This window comes from Schistocerca piceifrons, chromosome 3, assembly GCF_021461385.2.
Source record: "Schistocerca piceifrons isolate TAMUIC-IGC-003096 chromosome 3, iqSchPice1.1, whole genome shotgun sequence".
NCBI lineage: Eukaryota > Metazoa > Arthropoda > Insecta > Orthoptera > Acrididae > Schistocerca > Schistocerca piceifrons.
The window spans coordinates 750,820,018-750,843,562 of record NC_060140.1 but is presented as its reverse complement, the minus strand read 5'-3'; positions in this window follow the sequence as shown (position 1 = coordinate 750,843,562).

The following is a 23,545-nucleotide window of genomic DNA, read 5'->3' as shown; positions in this document are numbered from 1 at the left end:
ATTCCAATTGTAAAATAGTCTCCGCTGGTGTCGTTTTGGGAGATGCTGTTGCCACTTCAGTGACCGGCACACTCCGGCATCTCCTCAAAGGAAAGCTGGTAAGCCAAATGTTAACCTGCGTAGCTTACTGCTGGTCCCTTCTGGGAACTCGTCTGGGGGTCGGTCTCTTCTGTCGGTTTGCATGACCTAACGACGACTGCTTGTTTGCAGCCCAACTGTTTCCAAAGCGCCCTCTTATTTATATTCAACCATGAATTGCAGTATAAGAAATTAAATTACATTGATTAGCTACTGTAAATCACAGGTACTGATATAAACATCATTATTCGCTGGTGTTTAGTTGTTATAATATGATCCTACTTTTTAACTCTGATTTTATTTTAGTTAGGGAACATAACATTTATAGAAATAAAATTTTGGCTTGTAACCCTAATACATCTTGTTCAATAATGTAAGTCAGCTGTGAATCACATTGAATAGATTCGTTTATATGGTTTTTTAGGTAGACACGATGTGTATGTTCCATTTGAATAAAGAAATTTGAATGTAGTATGGCATTGTTGGTTAGGAGAACACACGGGTTGGGTTCAGCCGCCTGTGAGAAATGGTGGTTTCCTTATTCGCACTTTGGCCCCTTTCCTTGTCCTGTATTTGTGGAATGTAGATGAGTGAAATTAATGGGTATATAGTGCAGTCTACACTGATGGGCCAAAACATTATGACCACTGCCCTCTGCGACGATGAAAGCCTCCTGATGGCGTAGCGGACACCTGACGCGTTGAGAAAAGTATGTAAGCGGAGCAGACACGGACGGGGGATCAGCGACTTTGACAAAAGGGAGATTAATATTACACAGAGCCTGTGAACGAGTATGTTGGAAATGCCGAAGTTCACGTGCTACTGTCATGACCATCTACGGAAAGGGGTAGAAGGACAATGCAACTACCTTTAGGCGCTAAGTGGTTGGGCGTCCATGACTCTTCACAGAACCTGGGGTTTGGAGGCTTGCCTGCTCTGTGAAGTAGCAGTTATCTGTGACTTCTCTGCCGAAAGAGCACGTTGCTGGTGCACGCACAACTGTTTCGGAGCACGCCGTTCATCGTACATGGCTGAACATGGAGCCCCCCAACAGACCACCCAACGTGTTCACATGTTGAAATCGTCAATTACGAATACAGTGGGCATGAAACCATCGAGATTCGAGCGTCGATCAGTCAAAATGTGTCCGCTCTTCATCTACCGAAATTATTGTGGTCAGTGTTTTGTAATATGCACATGATTTCGTTTTATTCATTACCTTTCGGAGGGAAAAACAATACCAGGCGAGGACAGTGTGGTGTCACCGCCAGACACCACACTTGCTAGGTGATAGCCTTTAAATCGGCCGCGGTCCGTTAGTATACGTCGGACCCGCGTGTCGCCACTATCAGTGATTGCAGACCGAGTGCCGCCACACGGCAGGTCTAGACAGACTTCCTAGCACTCGCCCCAGTTGTACAACCGACTTTGTTAGCGATGGTTCACTGACAAAAAACGCTCTCATTTGCCGAGACTATAGTTAGCATAGCCTTCAGCTACGTCAATTGCTACGACCTAGCAAGGCGCCATTACCAGTTACTATTGATATTGAATCATGTACCGTCAAGAGCTACGCTCATCATTAATGGATTAAAATGAAGTATTCCACCAGCTACGTCCGTTTTTCTAAATTCTAATTTCCTTGTCCTGTTCCAGACCTCACGCCAACCTGCGTGAGCTAAAACGCGTGCCTTTCGGCTTCCTCTAGTAACACAGTGTTGGCTCTCCTGCCAACCCACAACAGATAGCAACCACGATTCCAGAACCATGGATTGAAGAAAAAAGAAATGGAACTCTATCACAGAGGCAATTAAGTTCTCGACCATTTACCTGAAATAGGAGTTCAAACAGCAAGTAAAAACTGATAGATTTGGAACATCCAACCTATTAACCACTTTTGGCGACTGCGGACTTGAATCATTCCCATATTCAGTGTGGTGTCGTCCGAAAAGCGAGGTACCAAAGATTTTTTGCTACCTCTCAATGCAACCACAAGAAAGTCGCTGCAAGCGGCATCGACGAATGAGCAACAGTGGCATAATCACACCTGAAATGTTCCGCTAAGCCGGCGCAAACGCTCTCCGAGTACAGGACCACTCAGCCCAGTTTGTGAGCATCGAGTAAGGCGATAGAATTGTCTTGTAGTAGTCCAGTTGTGTGATCAATGCATTAGGAAGTTCATGTCAAATGTACTCTGAGTGGGGACTTGTATTTTGTCTGTATCAAGTTATACGTTAATGTTCAAACACAGTTGTAAATAGTCATGACATTCCTGTGGAACTGGATGTACAAAGTTAAGTAACACTTCTCATTTCTGTTATAATAAACTGAACTAATATTTTATGTCTTATATTAGCCACCTGGTCTCTCGGAGCAAACCAAAGAACCCACCGTTGTACGGACGAGCTGATTTTTGTCCGGCAAAATAATTAAAGAAACTAGCAGCTAGAAAACAACGAAAAGACTACGGATCGGTATATAAGACTCAAGACAAAATACTAGTCACACTGATGAGACATCACGCTAATACTGTGCAACACCAGCTCTAACCTTGATACCGTCCACAGCCCAGCGATGACGAGAGTCAACAAATTTCTTCAGATATTCATCATTTGGATTTGCAGTTCCTTGTGTTTACCGTGTTTGCAGTTAAAATTGTAGGATGTGAGGTCCGCCAGTTATAAAAAACACAATTTTTTCTCAGTACCCAAACATGTTCCAGCATCACTGTGCCATCGTCAGTGGGTTTCTGTTTTATTTAATCTGTAAATGTGGACTTTTTGTTAAATGATTACAAAATTATTTGGGTATTTTGTTCAAATAATAGATCGTTTCTTTTTGTTAATACCTTTACACTTCGTATGCATGAGTTTATTACAGTTATCTTGTCATCTGCAACCAAACAATGTTGATGAGAAATTTTGTTGGGAGTTAACCTATCATCTAAAACGTAATTTAGTTTGTCGGGATATTTAGCGCCTATATTCGTTTTCATTTACGTTTTCTTGTGGCAAGCCCTTTTATTCTCTGCATCATAACAACTTGTCGTGATGCACACGTTAATATAACACGTATTTTCACAAATAAGATCGTAGACGCACTTTGCACTTCACCAAAACCACAGTCAGTGTTCATTTGTTCACGAGAGAGCTCGACGCCAAATTTGAGTTTTGTTAATATTTTGTCTTTGTGTGTGTGTGTGTGTGTGTGTATGTGTGTGTGTGTGTGTGTGTGTGTGTGTAAGTGTGTGGATGGACTTGACCTGTTTGTGTTGTCTTTTCTATAAAGTTTCTTTAATGTGTCAAATAGTGTGCCCTTGCAGAGTGTGGTGTGTTATGGCTCTGAGCACTATGGGACTTAACTTCTGAGGTCATCAGTCCCCTAGAACTTAGAACTGCTTAAACCTAACTAACCTAAGTACATCACACACATCCACTGCCCGAGGCAGGATTCTAACCTGCGACGTGGTGTATTTATTTATTATCTATTTTCCTTCTGCTCTTGCCTATATTGGAAGTTCGCATTGACACACCAGCAAATTGGCCAATTTCATTCAAACAGGTGCGTTCAAACACGATAGCTCCTTTCCACCATTCTGTCTACTATCCACGTAGATGCGTCTTATGCTGCTGATTCCATACAAAAGACTTGTACACATACACAAGCCATTAGACTTCCACCAGCCTAATAGGGTCACATCACTAGTTCTACAAATCTACAGTGCTTCAAAGCTATCGATGTACCTTTTTAAATGGGCGACTAATATTGTGTGCTACATAGTTTGCTGAGCTTCCAGACTAAGACTTTGCAGAAGAACGTATTCATTTAAAAAAACTGATAAATGCTTTCTTCGGTGCTGGGCCCGCGTCATGTATGAGGTCAAAATATAACATTTTTCTTTAAATTGATTCCCAGTTAGTTGCAAAAATTTGTTTCTTTACCTGTGCTGGTCTTATTTCTTCACTACAAACTTATTTGGGCTAGTCTATAATTGCCAAGTGTACCTCTTAATGTTCCAGTTCATATAACTTACTTCCGTCTATGTTCATTACATATAGAGTTGTTTTACAATTTCACTTAACACTGGTTTGAGTGACGCTCATAATACATCTTGGAGCGGACATTTTTCTGGTGAGAGGTTGAATGAATCACGTTGTTTCGTTACTATTTTTGACAGATAAAATGACAGTTGTGGCTTTAATTTGCTTTATGTTTGCAGAATAAATGTTGTTTCGGAAGGTCAGAGATGGTGGTTGTGCGTCATAAGTACACAATACCAAATATGAATATTTTGGGAAATTAGAAATTTACACATATACGAATAAACATTTCAACAGTATTCTTAACGAACAGACAGATCCGAAACTTGAAAATTATTTAGAAAACTGTATTGAAATTTTAGACAACGAAGCCAACAAAAATAAACAGAAACATTAGACAACCTTTAACTGAAGTTAGCAACGAAATTCTAATACCTGTGATATATAACCATCATCTGTGACCTTCAGTTATACCATTTACCATGAAAACATAGGGCATCGTGGGACGAGAACTGTCATTTTATTTGTCTAAATAATATTCTTTATAGACGAAATTACACTACTGGCCATTACAATTGCTACACCAAGAAGAAATCCAGATGATAAACGGGTATTCATTGGACAAATATATTATACTAGAACTGACATGTGATTACGTTTTCACGCGATTTGGGTGCATAGATCCTGAGAAATCAGTACCCACAACAACCACCTCTGGACGTAATAACGGCTTTGATACGCCTGGGCATTAAGTCAAACTGAGCTTGGATGGCTTGTACAGGTACAGCTGCCCATGCAGCTTCAACACGATACCACAGTTCATCAAGAGTAGTGACTGGCGTATTGTGACGAGCCAGTTGCTCGGCCACCATTGACCAGACGTTTTCAATTGGTGAGAGATCTGGAGAAAGTGCTGGCAGTGCCGCTGTCGAGCATTTTCTGTATCCAGAAAGGTCCGTACAGGACCTGCAACATGGGGTCGTGCATTATCCTACTGAAATGTAGGGTTTCGCAGGGATCGAATGAAGGGTATAGCCACGGGTCGTAAAACATCTGAAATGTAACGTCCACTGTTCAAAGGTCCGTCAACGCGAACAAGAGGTGACCGAGACGTGTAACCAATGGCACCCCATACCATCACGCCGGGTGATACGCCAGTATGGCGATGACGAATCCACGCTTCCAATGTGCGTTCACCGCGATGTCGCCAAACACTGATGCGACCATCATGGTGCTGTAAACAGAACCTGGATTCATCCGAAAAAATGACGTTTCGCCATTCATGCACCCAGGTTCGTCGTTGAGTACACCATCGCAGGCGCTTGTCTGTGATACAGCGTCAAGGGTAACCGCAGCCATGGTCTCCGAGACGATGGTCCATGCTGCTGCAAACGTCGTCGAACTGTTCGTGCAGATGGTTGTTGTCTTGCAAACGTTCCCATCTGTTGAGTCAGTGATCGAGACGTGGCTGCACGATTCGTTACAGCCATGCGGATAAGATGCCTGTCATCTCGACTGCTAGTGATACGAGGCCGTTGGGATCCAGCACGGCGTTCCGTATTACCCTCCTGAACCCATCGATTCCATATTCTGCTAACAGTCATTGGATCTCGACCAACGCGAGAAACAATGTCGCGATACTGTAAACCGCAATCGCGATAGGCTACAATTCGACCTTTATCAAAGTCGGAAACGTGATGGTACGCCTGTCTCCTCCTTATATGAGGCATCACAACAGCGTTTCACCAGGCAACGCCGGTCAACTGCTGTTTGTGTATGAGAAATCGGTTGGAAGCTTTCCTCATGTCAGCACTTTGTAGGTGTCGCCACCGGCGCCAACCTTGTGTGAATGCTCTGAAAAGCTAATCATTTGCTTATCACCGCATCTTCTTCCTGTCGGTTAAATGTCGCGTCTGTAGCACGTCGTCTTCGTGGTGTAGCAATTTTAATGGCCAGTAGTGTATGTGACTCAAACTTGTCACCAGACAAATAACAGCTCTAGGAAGCATCATGAACGTCAGTCCATGTAGCGTAAGTAAAATTGTAAAACCACTTTATATTAAACATATACAGACGTAAATAAGCTATATCCATGTAAGGTCAATAGGTACACTTGGCAATGGCCCAAACAAGCATCTAATGAAATACGACACCAAAAGCTAAATAAAATATTTTGCACCTAACTGGGAATCAGTTTATGTTTTGAGAATGCATTGATCTAAAACATGGCTTTTGCCGACTACTTTCCGCCTCGTATAAAAATCATCCCTCGCTTCCGGCGGCTGGTGTTTAAATTTCCACTAGCTTAGCCACGAGGCAGTAGACTCGCGGATGGGGTCTGCGGTGCTAGGATGACGCAAGTAGTGCCGCGGCGGTGGCTCTTCAGCCTTCCCCCGCACAGTGAGTGACGCAGCGCCTCCGCGTCGCGTCCCCATTGCCGCCGCCCACGCCAGGGCGGTCCGCGCTACTTGGCTTCCTCCGCTGTTCGCACGTCCCTGCTATTGACCCCCTTTCGTCGGCGCTTGCGAAAAATGTCCTGTTAGGGGCGACGCACGCCCGCATGTCGCTTCGCGCAACCCCCCCCCCCCTCTCCCCACCTCTCCCTCTCTTCCCCACCCACCACCCAATTCGCGGTCAAGGACTCCACGTGCCGCAGTGTCGCTTCCGGGATGACACTCATTTCTTTGTTCACACTGCTTCCACAGAATTCAGGCGACGGGGCTTCAGTCTAAATATTGCCCAACACTCCGAAAGATCCTGACAACGAATGGGGAAATAACGGAAAGTTCTCTTTTCTCTGTGACCCCAAACTTTATAGCAATTAAGGAAAGCATTTTGAGCCACCAGATGTTCATATACACCTTTCCTCTCAACCAGTTCCAGTTTCACCAACCATCAGCAAGGAAGGCTGTAAATGTCACAAATTTTCAGCTCACCGGTTGCAAATAGAATTTAAAGTCCTTTACCTAGTTTTCAACGTCAACTAGGGACGCCTTCTTCAGAAGAAATTGTTACCTTACCTAACAATATCACAGAAAGGTACATTTATAGCAGGTAGGCATTAAAACAAAGACTTAATTTTTACAAATCAAATTGCATAAAAATACTCACATGTACTTAAAAGGAAATTTAAACGACATTGCTCTAGTCAAAACATTAAAACTACGATTAAAACATTTTCCATCTGAATACGTAGCAGGTATAGTCAAAGTTTTAAAGGAATATATAAACATGCCATTAAGGGCACTACAGTGGTAAAAGACCCGAGTGAGTAACAGCGACTGCGCGAGCAGGTCGTAACAAATGACGACGTAAACATGATACAGCTCGCGCCATCAAGTAGCAGAATTTGCAAAAGTTTAACAACATCTATACGAAATTAATAAAATAATGATTGCCAAATTACCGGAATATAAATCATAAAACCAAGGGAGAGGAAAACAGTATTTAAGGGCTTAACAGGGTTCAATGGTTCAAATGGCTCTGAGCACTATGGGACTTAACACCTATGGTCATCAGTCCCCTAGAACTTAGAACTACTTAAACCTAACTAACCTAAGGACATCACACAAAACCCAGTCATCACGAGGCCGGGAATCGAACACGGGAAGCCGGGCGCGGGAAGCGAGAACGCTACCACACGACCACGAGCTGCGGACCTTAACAGGTCACAAAGTAAGCAAGCTTCTTGAGAAAGAAATGAATAAAGATAAGTTTAGATCTAAATATACAATAAATGATACAAAAACTTTAAAATCTATAAATAATAAACTGAAAAACAACCAATCCATAGTTGTAAAGTCAGACAAAAGTAATACATTAGTTGTGATGAAAGAAAAAGAATACATAGACAAAACAAATGAATTTTTTGCTGCTAATAACATTCAGCACATTGGAAAAGACCCAACCAAACAATTCCAAAGTAAAATTAAGGAACAATTAAAGAACACACATTTCCTGTTGACAGAAAATGAAAAGAAATACCTTACATGTATGAATCCAAAAGCACCACGCCTAAGAGCACAGCCAAAAATACACAAAAATGGATACCCGATACGTCCCGTGGTCAACTCTATAAACAGCCCAGCATACAAACTGTCTCAAAAACTGAATAACATACTGGTGAAAAATTATACATATGAAACAACATATTCCATAAAAACCAGCATGATTCTAGCCAAAGAACTAAGAACCAGAAAGCTCCCCCAAGATGCACAGTTTATATCACTTGACATCACCAACCTTTATTCAAACATAGCCATACAAGAAGCTCTAACAGTAATGCAAAAGAACCTTATGCAACACAAGAAACTTTCATACACAGAGATTGTCGAATTTATGGAACTCCTTCAGCTAATCCTAAGTTACAACTACTTTACCTTTAATGACAACATTTATAAGCAACCAGATGGCCTAGCAATGGGATCATGTATATCCGGTACCATAGTTGACAAAATACATAAATCACTTAGAACAAAAATTATTTGACAGCCAAGAACCTTGCCTAAGGAAAATAGAATTTTATAGGAGATATGTAGATGACACACTACTGTTAGTGAAAGGAGATACCAAAGACATCACAGACATTCTTAATCATTTCAATAATCTAAATGAGAAAATCAAATTTACAGTGGAACATGAGCAAAATAAAAGTATCAACTTTCTGGACCTAAATATTACAAGACACAACAACACATGCACATTCAAAATTTATAGGAAAAACACAATGACTGACACCACAATCCCTGCAACCTCATGTCACCCAAATATTCATAAACAGGCAGCTTACAGGTCAATGCTGCATAGGGCAACAAAAATACCATTGAACCAAGAAAATATGCAATAAGAAATAAACACAGTGAAGAAGATTGCAGTTGCCAATGGTTACAATGCTTCCATGGTTGACACAATCTTAGAAAAAGTGAAGAGAAACCCAGATACAAACTGCACCACAGAAGAAAAAGAGAAAAACAAATATATATCTAGCATTCCATACATAGGCAATGTATCACAGAAGATTGCAAATATTTTCAAAAATCACAGAGTAAAAATTGGGCTTTCTACATCCAATAAACTACACCAAAAACTAATACATAATATAAAGTGTAATCGTGATCCATATTCAGACTCTGGAATATACAAGGTAACATGCCAGGAATGCTCCAAGTTCTACATAGGACAAACAAGCCGAAATATCAACACCAGGTACACAGAGCACATTAGAGCATACACACACAACAAACACACTACATCAGCAATAGCAACACACATACATAATACAGGACACCCATTTGGAAAAATAGAGCAAAATGTCAAAGTACTCCACCGACTAAATAAAGGACATAAAATGGATTTGCTTGAAGAACTGGAGATATATTCACATTACAGAAAATATGAAGATAAAATATTAAATGAAAAACTTGAAAGTGAATCAGTGAATTTCTTCAGATGTTTCGATAATATATTTAAATAAAAATAGCAAAAAATAGAAATAAGCACAATTGTAAAATCAGTATAAGTAATTCATGAGCCAAATTGTAAAGATGAATTAACCTCTGTACAAAAGCATATCATAATCTGTGGAAGACCTATAATGTTATCTCTGTGAACTACCTATAAGAAGATCTTTGTAACTGTTTTGTTTATATAAGATATTTTCGATGTGTAAAATGTACAAGTTGTGTGTGATGTTAAGTGTGTGTGACTCTCTACACAAATGGACCATTAGAAAACTGTAAGTACAAATTGTTCTCAAACTTTAGCCACTAGCCTCACAGAAAGAATTGATACCCAACTAAAAATCGCGTTTCTTATGTATTACAGTAAAAGTCAACAAAATGAAGCAGACTCACACACACTGACAACATCAAAAGAAATGGCTTAACACACATAAAAAAAACGCACTTGAAAATGGGAATTATTTCTCGAAACGCGTCGTGCGAATAGTAAAATAAAGAAAATCGTGACTGGTAGCAGAAGATTTATTTATTTATAAACAAACCTATTGTATCTACAGTCGCAGGCTTTCAAAAACCATTTATAATGGATCAAATCAGATTCCATAGGTTTGTGGCCTGTGAACAACAGGTGGTCGGCAAAGGTTGAGTTATGAATGTCAGAATCATTTTTCCGTAAAAGATTCTCCTTGTATCTAGCAGAGAAAGCACGACCTGTTTGGCCTATGTAATAGGCTTCACATGTGTCACAACCGATTCGATAGATTCCTGAGTTCTGGAGTGGAGACTGTTCTGATTTTAAATTACGTATAAGGTTACTAAGCAAGCTGTTGTTAGAAGAAAAGGCTACGTTGCAGTTATATTTGTTCCTGAGTAATCGCTGAATCCTGTAAGATATTGGTCCTATATACGGAATGGAAAAACGTTTCTTTCTTTTCGTTGACTTCGTTATTAAAAGGGCTGCGCCCCTAGTTGGCGTTGAAAACTAGTTAAAGAATTTTAAATTCTATTTGCAACCGGTTGGCTGGAAACTTGTGACATTGTAATTAATTACGGTTGCTGATCACAGCCATGTTCAAAACATAAAGATTATAAAATAAAGAAACAGAAAAACCGAGGTCTAGGTTTGGTGATCTAACTAGCACATTTTCTGTTGGCTTTTGCCTACAGAGTAGCCCTAATTTGAGTACTTTGCGTTACGTATATTCCATTTATGGATTACAGGCATATAAGGTGATTCAGTTGCCACCACCTAATGGCCTTCATCCAACCCGTAATGCCATCAAAATTCACCCTCGAGATTTTCGTATAACCTCATTCCCTGCAAGCAGGGACTTTTTCATGGGAAATTTAATGTAATTAAAAATTTTACTGGGATACGCTTTCGCTGGAAAAATGCGATTGAAGATCACTTTTCCACGTTTTCTTTGAATAATTCGAAAACTACGGCCTCTAGCGAAAAGTATTCCAGTACAAAATTTAACTACATTAAATTTACTACAAAAATTTCCTGTTCATTTTTTTTCTGTAGGGCTAATAGTTTGCGTGTAGTGAGCGCAAGCATACGAAAATCTCGCGCGTGATTTTCCAAGGTGTCGCAGGAGGAGCTGCTGAATCAGCGTGTAAAAGTAGTAACTCAGGTTTAAGCCCTGACTTATTTGAGGTCTAGGTTTAGTGGGCTGATTTTCACGATTATAGTTCATATCCGTCCAGTGAAAAAAAAAAAAAAAAAGAGCTTACCGGGCATCAGACAAGATTTGCAGCTGGGTTCAGCACTTCCTTGCAGAGAGAACTCAACCTGTTACTCTTAACGAAACAACATGTACATATGTGAAGTTAATTTCCGGCGTACCCCGAGTAAGTGTGATAGAACTCATTAGAACAGTAATGAGCGTCGGAAGCTCTTTATATATGTTCGCAGATGATGCGGACCTCACACCTCTCTATGTCGCATCCAATGACGCCATTTGCAGAGGATGATACGGCAGTCGGTCGGTACTGATCGTGTCTTTCGGGCCTGTGGAAAAAAGGAGAAGACATTTATTTTGATTTCTTACCCTCATGTATGTCTGTATCTACAGGGCTATTACAAATGATTAAAGCGATTTCATAAATTCACTGTAGCTCCATTCATTGACATATGGTCACGACACACTACAGATACGTAGAAAAACTCATAAAGTTTTGTTCGGCTGAAGCCGCACTTCAGGTTTCTGCCGCCAGAGCGCTCGAGAGTGCAGTGAGACAAAATGGCGACAGGAGCCGAGAAAGCGTATGTCGTGCTTGAAATGCACTCACATCAGTCAGTCATAACAGTGCAACGACACTTCAGGACGAAGTTCAACAAAGATCCACCAACTGCTAACTCCATTCGGCGATGGTATGCGCAGTTTAAAGCTTCTGGATGCCTCTGTAAGGGGAAACCAACGGGTCGGCCTGCAGTGAGCAAAGAAACGGTTGAACACGTGCGGGCAAGTTTCACGCGTAGCCCGCGGAAATTGGCTCATGCCACAACTGGAGACCGACAGCGCCGACTTCATCTTTCAACAGGATGGTGTTCCACCGCACTTCCATCATGATGTTCGGCATTTCTTAAACAGGAGATTGGAAAACCGATGGATCGGTCGTGGTGGAGATCATCATCAGCAATTCATGTCATGGCCTCCACGCTCTCCCAACTTAACCCCATGCGATTTCTTTCTGTGGGGTTATGTGAAAGATTCAGTGTTTAAACCTCCTCTGCCCAGAAACGTGCCAGAACTGCTAGCTCGCATCAACGATGCCTTCAAACTCATTGATGGGGGCATGCTGCGCCGAGTGTGGGAGGAACTTGATTATCGGCTTGATGTCTGCCGAATCACTAAAGGAGCACATATCGAACATTTGTGAATGCCTAAAAAAAACTTTTTGAGCTTTTGTATGTGTGTGCAAAGCATTGTGAAAATATCTCAAATAATAAAGTTATTGTAGAGCTGTGAAATCGCTTGAATCATTTGTAATAACCCTGTATATTGCACTCAAAATATTTACACAGCAGTGTAAATTTCGACATTATACTCTTCAACACACGTGCTCCATTCACTCACAACACCTGATCTCAACAGCAGCAACGCTCACGTCACTCTTCGCCCTCGAGCTTGCAGTCCCCACTGCTCATCTCTGTATCGGGTTTGAAATTCCGGCAGTTGTACGTCAGTGCAGTGACACTACCCAACACTGGTAAGCCTGGTGAAAAAGAGTTGACCAATATCTACATCTACATCCACATCCATACACCGCAAGCCACCTGACGGTGTGTGGCAGAGGGTACCTTGAGTACCTCTATCGGTTCTCCCTTCTATTCCAGTCTCGTATTGTTCGTGGAAAGGAGGATTGTCGGTATGCCTCTGTGTGGGCTCTAATCTCTCTGATTTTATCCTCATGGTCTCTTCGCGAGATATACGTAGGAGGGAGCAATATACTGCTTGACTCCTCGGTCAAGGTATGTACTCGAAAGTTCAACAAAAGCCCGTACCGAGCTACTGAGCGTCTCTCCTGCAGTCTTCCACTGGTTTATATATGAATATCAAGAATGCAACTGAACATCTGCACAACAAGTCTACGCCCAAAAGTTCCTACAGCGAGGGCAACTGTATCAGAATACGAAACTTCCTGGCAGGTTAAAATTGTGTGGCGGAGACTCGAACTCGGTAACCTTGCCTTTGACGGGCAAGTGCTGTGCCGACTGAGCTACCCAAGCACGACTCCCGAAGTGTCCTTACTGGTTGACTTCCACCGCTACTTTGTCGCTACTCACCAAATATCACAGAAGCTCTCCTGCGAAAGGAAAAGATCCGGAGTTCGAGTCTCGGCCCAGCACACAGTTTTAATCTGTCAAGAAATTTCATATCACCGTACACTCTGCTTCAGAGCGAAAATTATATTCTGTTTCAGAGTACATTTGAATCTCTAGTTGTAACGTTATTCTGTTTTTCGCTTTGTGCGTTTTGATATAAAATGTTGGAAATGACTTTGCTATTTGATGACACGTGGCTATAGAAGCTTGAGAATTGTCAAATGCCTCTCATTGTATTGATGATATACTGTATATACTTTTGTGACATTCTTGTTATTTCGTTTCAAATGAAAACATATTGAGTATTTCTTTTAACCTATTCCACATCCATGACATTCATTTCACTTACTATATGAGGAATATACGTTAGCATGTCTGTATTTCTTTGTTTTCTGACACATTCTACATCCTGGAGGATCTCCTCTCTACGGATGCATTGGAACGGAAAGCATGTCTAATCTAATCTAATGCAATCTCTTCTGATCTAATCTGAGGGCTGCATATTATTGGATTTTTCGCTGTTATTAAAATATTTTGACATAAAAAAGGTAATTGGGATGATAAACAGAATAACAGATAATTAATGAGTTACCAGGGGCGACCAGGGGTCTCTTAATACGAAAAGCCTCAGAAAATGTCCCAGAACCACCTCCAAAATTTGTCGTTGGAGCTTGGATTCGTCTCATAGTTTGTCTCTCATAATAACAGACTAGCTCCACACAAGATCTCGTTTCTAAAAATGTACTGACAGGAAGTGTTTATTTTTTTAACTCTGGAATTTTTTATGTTATACAGGCTTTAACGTGTGTAAGTGCAGATATTTTTATATGACGTATCTTGGTATGTACATACATCGGTGTGCTGGTCGCTTTATTTTTATTTATTTATTTATTTATTTATTTATTTATTTTTTTTTTTGCGGCGAATAGTTTCGCCTCAGACTCGTCACAGACTTAACAACCCGATGTTTTCTGCATGGTCATAGCTCCACCACTAAGTGGACTGCACTCGTCTACATGGACTAACCGTTTTGCGTCCACGTATCCACACTTCAACACTGACCTGTTGCCCGGGGCAAAACCAGCAATGGCTTGCTCTTTCCACTCGTACTTGAATTAGGTGGCGCAGTGGTTAGCACACTGGACTTACATTCCGTAGGACGACAGTTCAAAACCGCATCTGGCCATCGTGATTTATAGGTTTTCTGTGATTTCCCTAAATTGCTTCAGGCAAATTCCGGGACGGTTCCTTTGAACGGGCACGGCCGACGTCCTTCCCCATCCGTCCCTAATCTGATGGGATCGATGATCTCGCTGTTTGGCCCCCTCTCCCAAATTAACCAACCAGCCATACTTGAAGGTACTAATCATCCTAAAAACATACAACTTGTAACAGCTATAATTATTAGTTCGGAAATGACGTATATACTGGTATGATGTTGTTCGCCACGCCGTTCTCTGTCGCCAGTGGAAATATTTGCACTTACACCCATTATAAAATGGTTCAAATGGCTCTGATCACTATGGGACTTAACACCTGAGGTCATCAGTCCCCTAGAACTTAGAACTACTTAAACCTAACTAACCTAAGGACATCATACACATCCATGCCCGAGGCAGGATTCGAACCTGCGACCGTAGCGGTCACGCGGTTCCAGACTGAAGCGCTTAGAAACGCACGGCCACAGCGGCCGGCACACCCATTGTACTCTGTATGCAACAAATGCAGCAGACGTAATACACAAGATGCCTTTGAAGCACTCACACCATCTGCCGACAGTAGCTAACGAGCTTATTATGTTAACAACGGGAGTGCAAACATACCATTGCTTTGTTCTACTGCCTAGCATGTGTACTGGTTACAGAAATTGACGGTATACTCTTCTGGCGAATATACTCATGTTTATGTTCTGGTACATTTGATTTTAGATATGGTGTAACAGCAGTTTTGTCTTAGGATATATGATGGTTAGCTGCACAGGGTGTTCGGAAATTCCCATTACAAACTTCTAGGACTTGTAGAGGGGAGTAATTAGATAAAATTTCCAACTGGAACTCATGTCCGGAAACGTACCGTTTCCGTGCTACAACCATTTGAAAATATGTTGGAACGCGACCATTTTTACAAGTAACTGATTAGGCCTGACCCAAAACATCCATTGTTTTACAGTTCCACACATTAATAGCCAAGGAAATTTCTCCTATACTCGTTGATGGGTTCTCTTCAACGTGATGCAGTACGGCCTCTTCAAATTCTAATGTACGGCGTCTCTTTGGAGCGCTACTGTCACGCTTGCTGACGGTGAAGGTACCCCTTTCTCGAAGCCGTTGGGTAACTGTGGCGAAAAGGATTGGCGATGCAGTCGGGCGCTGTGGAGAACGATCTTGATAAAGGCAACGAGCAGCTCTTCCATTATTGTGAGTTTTACTATTCAGAAGAAACAGGTCGGTGTATTCTGCAAACGTGCACTCAGCCATGTTGCTCTGACACTCACAGACATGAGAACGAGGCTCGAACCAGTTCAGAGAGGCAGGATAGACGTCAAATGCCATCAACCGATCTGAGGTTAGCTCCCTGCACCATTACTACCGTGTTCCATACCTACCTAGCAAACATGTACCGTTTCCGGACACGGGTTCCTATTCAGAATGTTATCTACTCACTCACCTCTAGAAGTCCTAGAAGCTTGTAACTGGAATCTCCGAAAAACCTGTATCATTTATCTTTTCTCTACACATCTGGATGTGATACTGTTGTAATATTAGTGGTATATTTAATCAATACGGTCAATAAAATTTGTTGTACAACCACTGATTACAAAAATGCTCCGAAAAAGACAATATGTCAGTGTTTGCGTATTGACTATCTTAGAATTATTTTGTGAGCTATAATAAATGAGAATCGTGTTTGTAGTGCTATACTAAGAGAATTTCTCATTACTCATTTTCTTAGTTAAATGGTTGTTGTCTGAAGCTGACTAAAACGTAAATCACAGTCACGCTGTTCTTGTCTTAAGGTTTTGTTTAACATTAATTTACTTACTTACTTTACTTTGCGCGATCAGGCGCAATGGACCGCGCGCTGCTTTGAGAGATTGCCTACACTTCAGCCTGTCTTCAGCTCCTTTCTGCCACCTTTCCAGCAGTCCTACTCTCTGCAGGTCTTTGGATACGCAGTCACTCCATGGAGTTCTAGGTCTTCCTACGGGTCTTCTGCCGTTTGGCTTCGTGTTGAGTACAGTTTTCGGCCATCGGTTGCCCTGCATTCGAGCAACGTGCGCTGCCCACCGGCGTCGACGTGCCTTCATTATAGCCATGATGTTCGACTCTTTCTAAGTATCATACAACTCTGTATAGTGATTAATCCTCCATTTTTCACTCTCATTATCGTAAACTGGTCCAAAAATCTTCCAAAGGACTTTGCTTTCAAATATCACCTGTTCAGATCTTTATTGGTTGTACTCCAGGTGTGACATCCATATAGTACTACTGGCTGTAGGAGTGTTTTATATATTTTTATTTTGAAATGTCTTGACAAATTTCTGGTTTTGAGGAGAGCATCAAGGCCGTGGTAACAGCGATTATCTGCCTGTAGTCTTGCCTGTATTTCCATTTTACAGGATGGTTCATCTCTGAATACTGCGCCCAGATATTTGAACTCCCTGACATGACGGTAAGAACCTTCAGTTGTCTGTAAGAGTGGAAGTGGTTCTTCAGTTTCATTACGTCTACGGTGTAGAACCATGTATTCAGTCTTGTCACAATTGATTTGAAGTCCAACTTTCCTCGCTGTTGTTTCCAGAATGTCAGCCAATTCCCCTAATTCTTCTTGCGACCCAGATAGTAGCACTATATCATCGGCATATCCGAGGTACTTGATGTTCACATCCCCGGTCTGGACTCCTGTGAGTCCATTAGATGACATCTCTCGCATTACCTTCTCTAATTCGAGACTGAAAAGAAGAGGTGGTAGTCCATCACCCTGCCGTATCCTAGTTTTTATTTTGAAAGTTTCAGTCACCTTGTTTCCAATTTTTACCTTTGCTGTTTAGCATTAACAATTATTTAAAATTTAACATTAAATCTGATGTACCCTTTCACAATTAATATGTTTATATTTTTCATTTTGCTAAAAAAAGTGTCGGTGCACTAATATGAAAATTTAACGATCCATTACTTGGGAAAAATAATCTTCCCAGTATTTTAAAAGATAAAACTTAGATGTTTACATATTACATATTTCACTCTCTTGCAGGGAGTTTCATCAGAGCTAACATATCAATAGGTTTCCTAATAGAAAGGCACGGGCTAAGGACCGAACGTACGCACTTGTGCATTTAATCAAAACATTACCAGTAGGTCATGAGATAAAGGTAATATTTACTGTGCTGTCTTCGAATTTCGCTACGGAGATGCTTTTGAATTGCTTGCCGTGTTCACTTACGACTACATCTATTTTGTTTGACAACCCTATATTTGCTTCAATAATCTTAGTGGACGAATAAGACGAATCTTCTCACACACCGCCTTCACATCGTCTTGACCTATTGCCGAAGCTATGAAACATTTGATCACGATATAGTGTCTAGAGGAAACTAAATGATTCCACTGGTTTCCAGTTGAGTTACAGATACTGAGGAACTCAAGACTTCGGTAATTCCGAGGTACCGTTTCGTTTCCTTGCTGTCGCTGAGGGACGAATTAATAACAATGGCAAGCACCGGCAGACATCTAACTGTACTTTCCTCGCCCGTAGATACCCGGAACTTCCACTTCCGGCCACCTGGCTGTTTTAGGTTTTTCAGCCATATGTCGACCAGGAGTGGCCACCTGTACCTCGTTCCACCAATTCCCGTTGCTACCACACGAAAGCTATCACCGGCGTCCAACTGGCTCATGTCACCTCCCTGCAGGGTCACCAAAATATGAGCGAACAACGTTCCAAAGTCCTAAGCTAACGGTCGTGACAAGACCGGCAAGTGTCGAATGGTTTACAAACACCGCTCTAAACCAAAACAACGAGATATTTCTTCAACAGACTCTCCTCAGCGAATACCAAATACCATCTGAAGTCAGCCAGTGAGTGAGTAAACAATACTGTTATGGAAAACTCAGTAAAAATATCTTACCACTGTTCAAGTACGGAGTGGACATGTGGTCAAGGTGGCTGGAACGGCAGTTCAGCATATCCGGTCAGAGGTTTAGCTGCCCTGTGGAATAAAACGAAAAAAAAAGAAAAAAAGAAACTGGGTAAATGGATCAAAGATGAGCATCAACTGCAGCAGAAAATCAAACATAGATCGCTGTTCTTGTAGTTCCAGAAGATGCGAAAGTGTATCTGCCGACCATTATTTTCTCGCCGCGCGGTCTGAGGCACATTGTCACCACTCGCGAGGCTTCCCGTGTCGTAGGTTCTAGTCCTCTCTCCGGCATGGGTGTGTGTGTTGTTCTTAGCGTAAGTTCAAATGGTTCAAAGCACTATGGGACTTAACAGCTGAGGTCATCAGTCCCCTAGACTTAGAACTACTTAAACCTAACTAACCTAAGGACATCACACACATCCATGCCCGAGGCAGGATTCGATCCTGCGACCGTAGGAGCAGATCGGTTCCTTTAGCGTAAGTTAGTTTAAGTTAGTAGTGTATAAGACTAGGGACCGATGACCTCAGCGGTTTGGTCCCAAAGGACCTCAGCACAAATTTCCAAGGAATTATTTTCTGTTTTTTTTCAGTAATAAAAAGAGAACTCGCTGATATTGATTGTAGCACAGCAACAGTTACTCCACGACAGCTGCGGCAGGATGCTTTTGTTTCGAATTACTGCCACCAGGGAGCAGTGGTGGAAGGAAACTGGCGCCACAAAGTACTGTCACTGAAGTGATACAGGATTTGGAGTGGACATCATTAAAACAAAGGCCTTTTTTTGCGGGGGAATCTTCTCACGAAATTTCAACCACCAGCTTTTTACCCTGAATGTGAAAATTTTTGTTGACGCCGACCTACATAGGTAGTACGATCACCATAATGAAAAGAGGGAAATCGGAGCTCGCACAGAAAGATAGAGGAGTCCGTTTTTTTCGTGCGCTGTACGATAGTGGAATAATAGAGAATTGTGAAGGTGGTACGATGAAGCCTCTGTCAGGCATTTAAGGGGGGGTTAGGAGGTCAAACGGGCCGACTTGGAGCAGGAGAGGCACCACAGGACATTTTAATTACCACTGTCTATACTTTTACAAATAAATTCATAAAACTTTGTCAGCATGACCAGGAAGGATTCAGAATTCGCACTCATAGGAATGGAAGTTCGAAAACATACTAAATGATTTTTTTTACGTGTGAAATTTCATCATTTTTTTCACTTACTAATGGCAGTATTTGTTGCTATAGGTATACTTTTCTTCCATAAGTAAGAGAGATTCTTCAATGAATTTTGCACAGCATACAAACCATACTTAAAGGTGTATGAAACTCTAGAATTTTCCAAATCTATTAAAAACTGTGGTAAAAATTGAGGTAATTAACTATAAAATTTGTGTTTGTTGATGGTGTTAGGACAGTAACCAGCCACAAATTTACTTTCAGTTCCTTTATTCAAAGCGCACCGTTACCGGTTTCGAACCGTTGTGATTCATCCTGAGACGGTTTACACGCTTTCTTTATGACATGTTGTGTGTTTTTTACAGATTAATTTTCGTGAATCACAACGATTCGAAACCGGTAACGGTGCCCTTTGAATAAAGGAACTGAAAGTAAATTTGTGGCTGGTTGCTGTCCTAACACCATCAACATTTGTCTTCAAACAACAGCCACGGTCTCCATCATGTCATCATATGACAAAATTGCATCAAATTTGTGTTTTTTCTAAACATGAGGTTTGAAATATAACAGTTCATTCGTTTTTTCATAAATTAAATAAATTCTAGAGTTTCATACACCTGTGAGTATGGTATGTATGCTGTGCAAAATTCATCGAAGAATCTCTCTAACTTATGAAGAAAAGTGTACCTATAGCAACAAATGCAGCCATTAGTAAGTGAAAAAAAAATGATGAAATTTCGCAAGTAAAAAAAATTTTATTTTGTTATGTTTCCGAACTTCCACTGCAATGAGTGTGAATCCTGAATCCTTCCTGGTGTTGCTGACAAAGTTTCATGAATTTATTTGTAAAATTATAGACACTGGAAATTAAAATGTCCTGTGATGCCTCTCCTGCTCCAAATCGGCCCGTTTGACGTACTACCCCCCTTAAATGTGAATTTCAGAGTATCCATGTGGATGTGGATGTAGATGCAGAGAACCAAAACTTTTTGTGGGGTGACAAACCTTGCGTGTCTCAAGTTGCGCCACTAAAAGTTGGGAGTTCAGAGATGGAAATTTATTGCAGCTGTAGTATGCCGCTAACTGTGGCGACACGTTCGCTGGGTATGAGAACGCGGCCACTGGCGCGTGTCGCAGTGCAGAGGCCGCCGGATGAGCGACGAGGCAGGACAGCGAGTAAGTGTGCCACCCGGCGGGTTCCCGGAAGGCGACGCCGGCAGATGCGGCGTGGGTTAAGGCGCGCTGCCGAGGAGTAGGGCCGGCCGCCTCGCCTTGGCTCGCCTTCCGCGTCCGTGACCGCCAGCCGCGGCAGGCCGGCCGAGGCGTCACGAGACACGCACGTGCAGCGCGCACCCCACCCCACCCCACCCCACCCCGCCAGCGCAGGCGGCGCGGCAGCTCAGCTGGCCCCGATACGGCCGCGGGCCGCCCCACTCCCACGTGCGTCTCCGGCAGGCAACGGTACCGCCGCGCGCCGGCTAAAAAGAACCACCACCAACCTGAGTGGCACTCGTTAATGTCCTTTTGTTGGTGCCCCGAAACGAGGACGCTCGGCCTCCAGTGACTCAGGAAATATGACCATCCTGTGAGCCTGTTGAGTTGTTAGCAGTGCGGGTACCGGAGGCGACACGATGGTATGACTGGAAATTCCTCCGGTACTCGACAATATGAATCAAATTTATCGCTGTTTTCTACGGACAACAGTTCCTGCGATATACGCCCACATCTTTTTACAAACCCATATCACATCTATATCTACATCTACCGGGTGACCAAAAAGTCAGTATAAGTTTGAAAACTGAATAAGTCACGGAATAATGTAGATAGAGAGGTACAAATTGACACACATGCTTGGAATGACACGGGGTTTGATTAGAACCAAAAACAAAAACAAAAAGTTCAAAAAATGTCCGACAGATGGCGCTTCATCTGATCAGAATGCCAATAATTAGCATAACAAAGTAAGACAAAGCAAAGATTATGTTCTTTACAGGAAATGCTCAATATGTCCACCATCATTCCTCAACAATAGCTGTTATTGTTGTTGTGGTCTTCTGTCCTGAGACTGGTTTGATGCAGCTCTCCATGCTACTCTATTCTGTGCAAGCTTCTTCACTCCCAGCAGTTACTGCAACCTACATCCCTCTGAATCTGCTTACTGTATTCATCTCTTGGTCTCCCTCTACAATTTTTCCCTCCACGCTGCCCTCCAATTCTAAATTTGTGATCCCTTGATGCCTCAGGACATGTACTACCAACCGGTCCCTTCTTCTTGCCACGTTCTGCCACAAATTCCTCTTCTCCCCAATTGTATTCAATACCATCTCATTAGTTATGTGATCTACCCATCTAATCTTCAGCATTCTTCTGTAGCACCACATTTCGAAAGCTTCTATTCCCTTCTTGTCTAAACTATTTATCGTCCACGTTTCACTTCCATACATGGCTACACACCATACAAATACTTTCAGAAACGACTTCCTGACACTTAAATCTATACTCGATGTTAACAAATTTCTCTTCTTCAGAAATGCTTTCGTTGCCATTGCCAGTCTACATTTTATATCCTCTCTATTTCGACCATCATCGGTTATTTTGCTCCCCAAATAGCAAAACTCATTTACTACTTTAAGCGTCTCATTTCCTAATCTAACTCCCTCAGCATCACCCGATTTAATTCGACTACATTCCATTATCCTCGTTTTGCTTTTGTTGATGTTCATCTTATATCCTCCTTTCAAGACACTGTCCATTCCGTTAAACTGCTCTTGCAAGTCCTTTGCTGTCTCTGATAGAATCACAATATTATCGGCGAACCTCAAAGTTTTTTATTTCTTCTCCATGGATTTTAATACCTACACCGAATTTTTCATTTTTTTTTTCTTTACTGCTTGTTCAATATACGGATTAGTCGAGGAATAATGTTGTGAACAGTACTGTAAAGCATGTCCGGAATTATGGTGAGGCATTGGCGTCGGATATTGCCTTTCAGCATCCCTAGAGATGTCGGTCGATCACGATACACTTGCGACTTCAGGTAACGCCAAAGCCAATAATCGCACGGACTGAGGTCTGGGGACCTGGGAGGCCAAGCATGACGAAAATGGCGGTTGAGCACACGATCGTCACCAAACGACGTGCGCAAGAGATCTTTCACGCGTCCAGCAATATGGGGTGGAGCGCCATCCTCCATAAACATCGTTCGTTCCAGCAGCTGTTTATCAGCGAGGCTGGGGATGATGCGTTTCTGTAACATATCGGCGTACCTCTCACCAGTCACGGTAGCAGCTACAAAACCAGAATCACCCATTTCCTCGAAGAAAAAAAGCCCCGATAACAGTAGATGTGGTAAATCCAACCCATACCGTGACTTTCTCGTCGTGCAATGGAGTTTCCACGACAGTTCTAAGATTTTTGGTAGCCCAAATTCTGCAGTTATGGGCGTTGGCAGACCCTCGGAGCGTGAAATGAGCTTCGTCGATCCACAACACGTTACTCAACCAATCGTCATCTTCCGCCATCTTTTGAAACGCCCACACCGCAAATACCCTCCGCTTCACTAAATCGCCAGGTAACAGTTCATGATGACGATGGATTTTGTACAGATAGTATCAAACGGTACGCCTCAGTGCCAACCAAACAGTAGTGTATGGAATGCCGGTGCGACGTGCGAGTGCACGAGCGCTGACTTCCATATGCATAGACGAACCCGCTACAGTCTCCATTTCTTCCTGAACTGTCTCAGCAGCATTACGCCTTGTGCTCGGTCGGCCACTACGGGGTCTATCGCCTAAACAACCCGTGGCTTCAAACTTCGAAA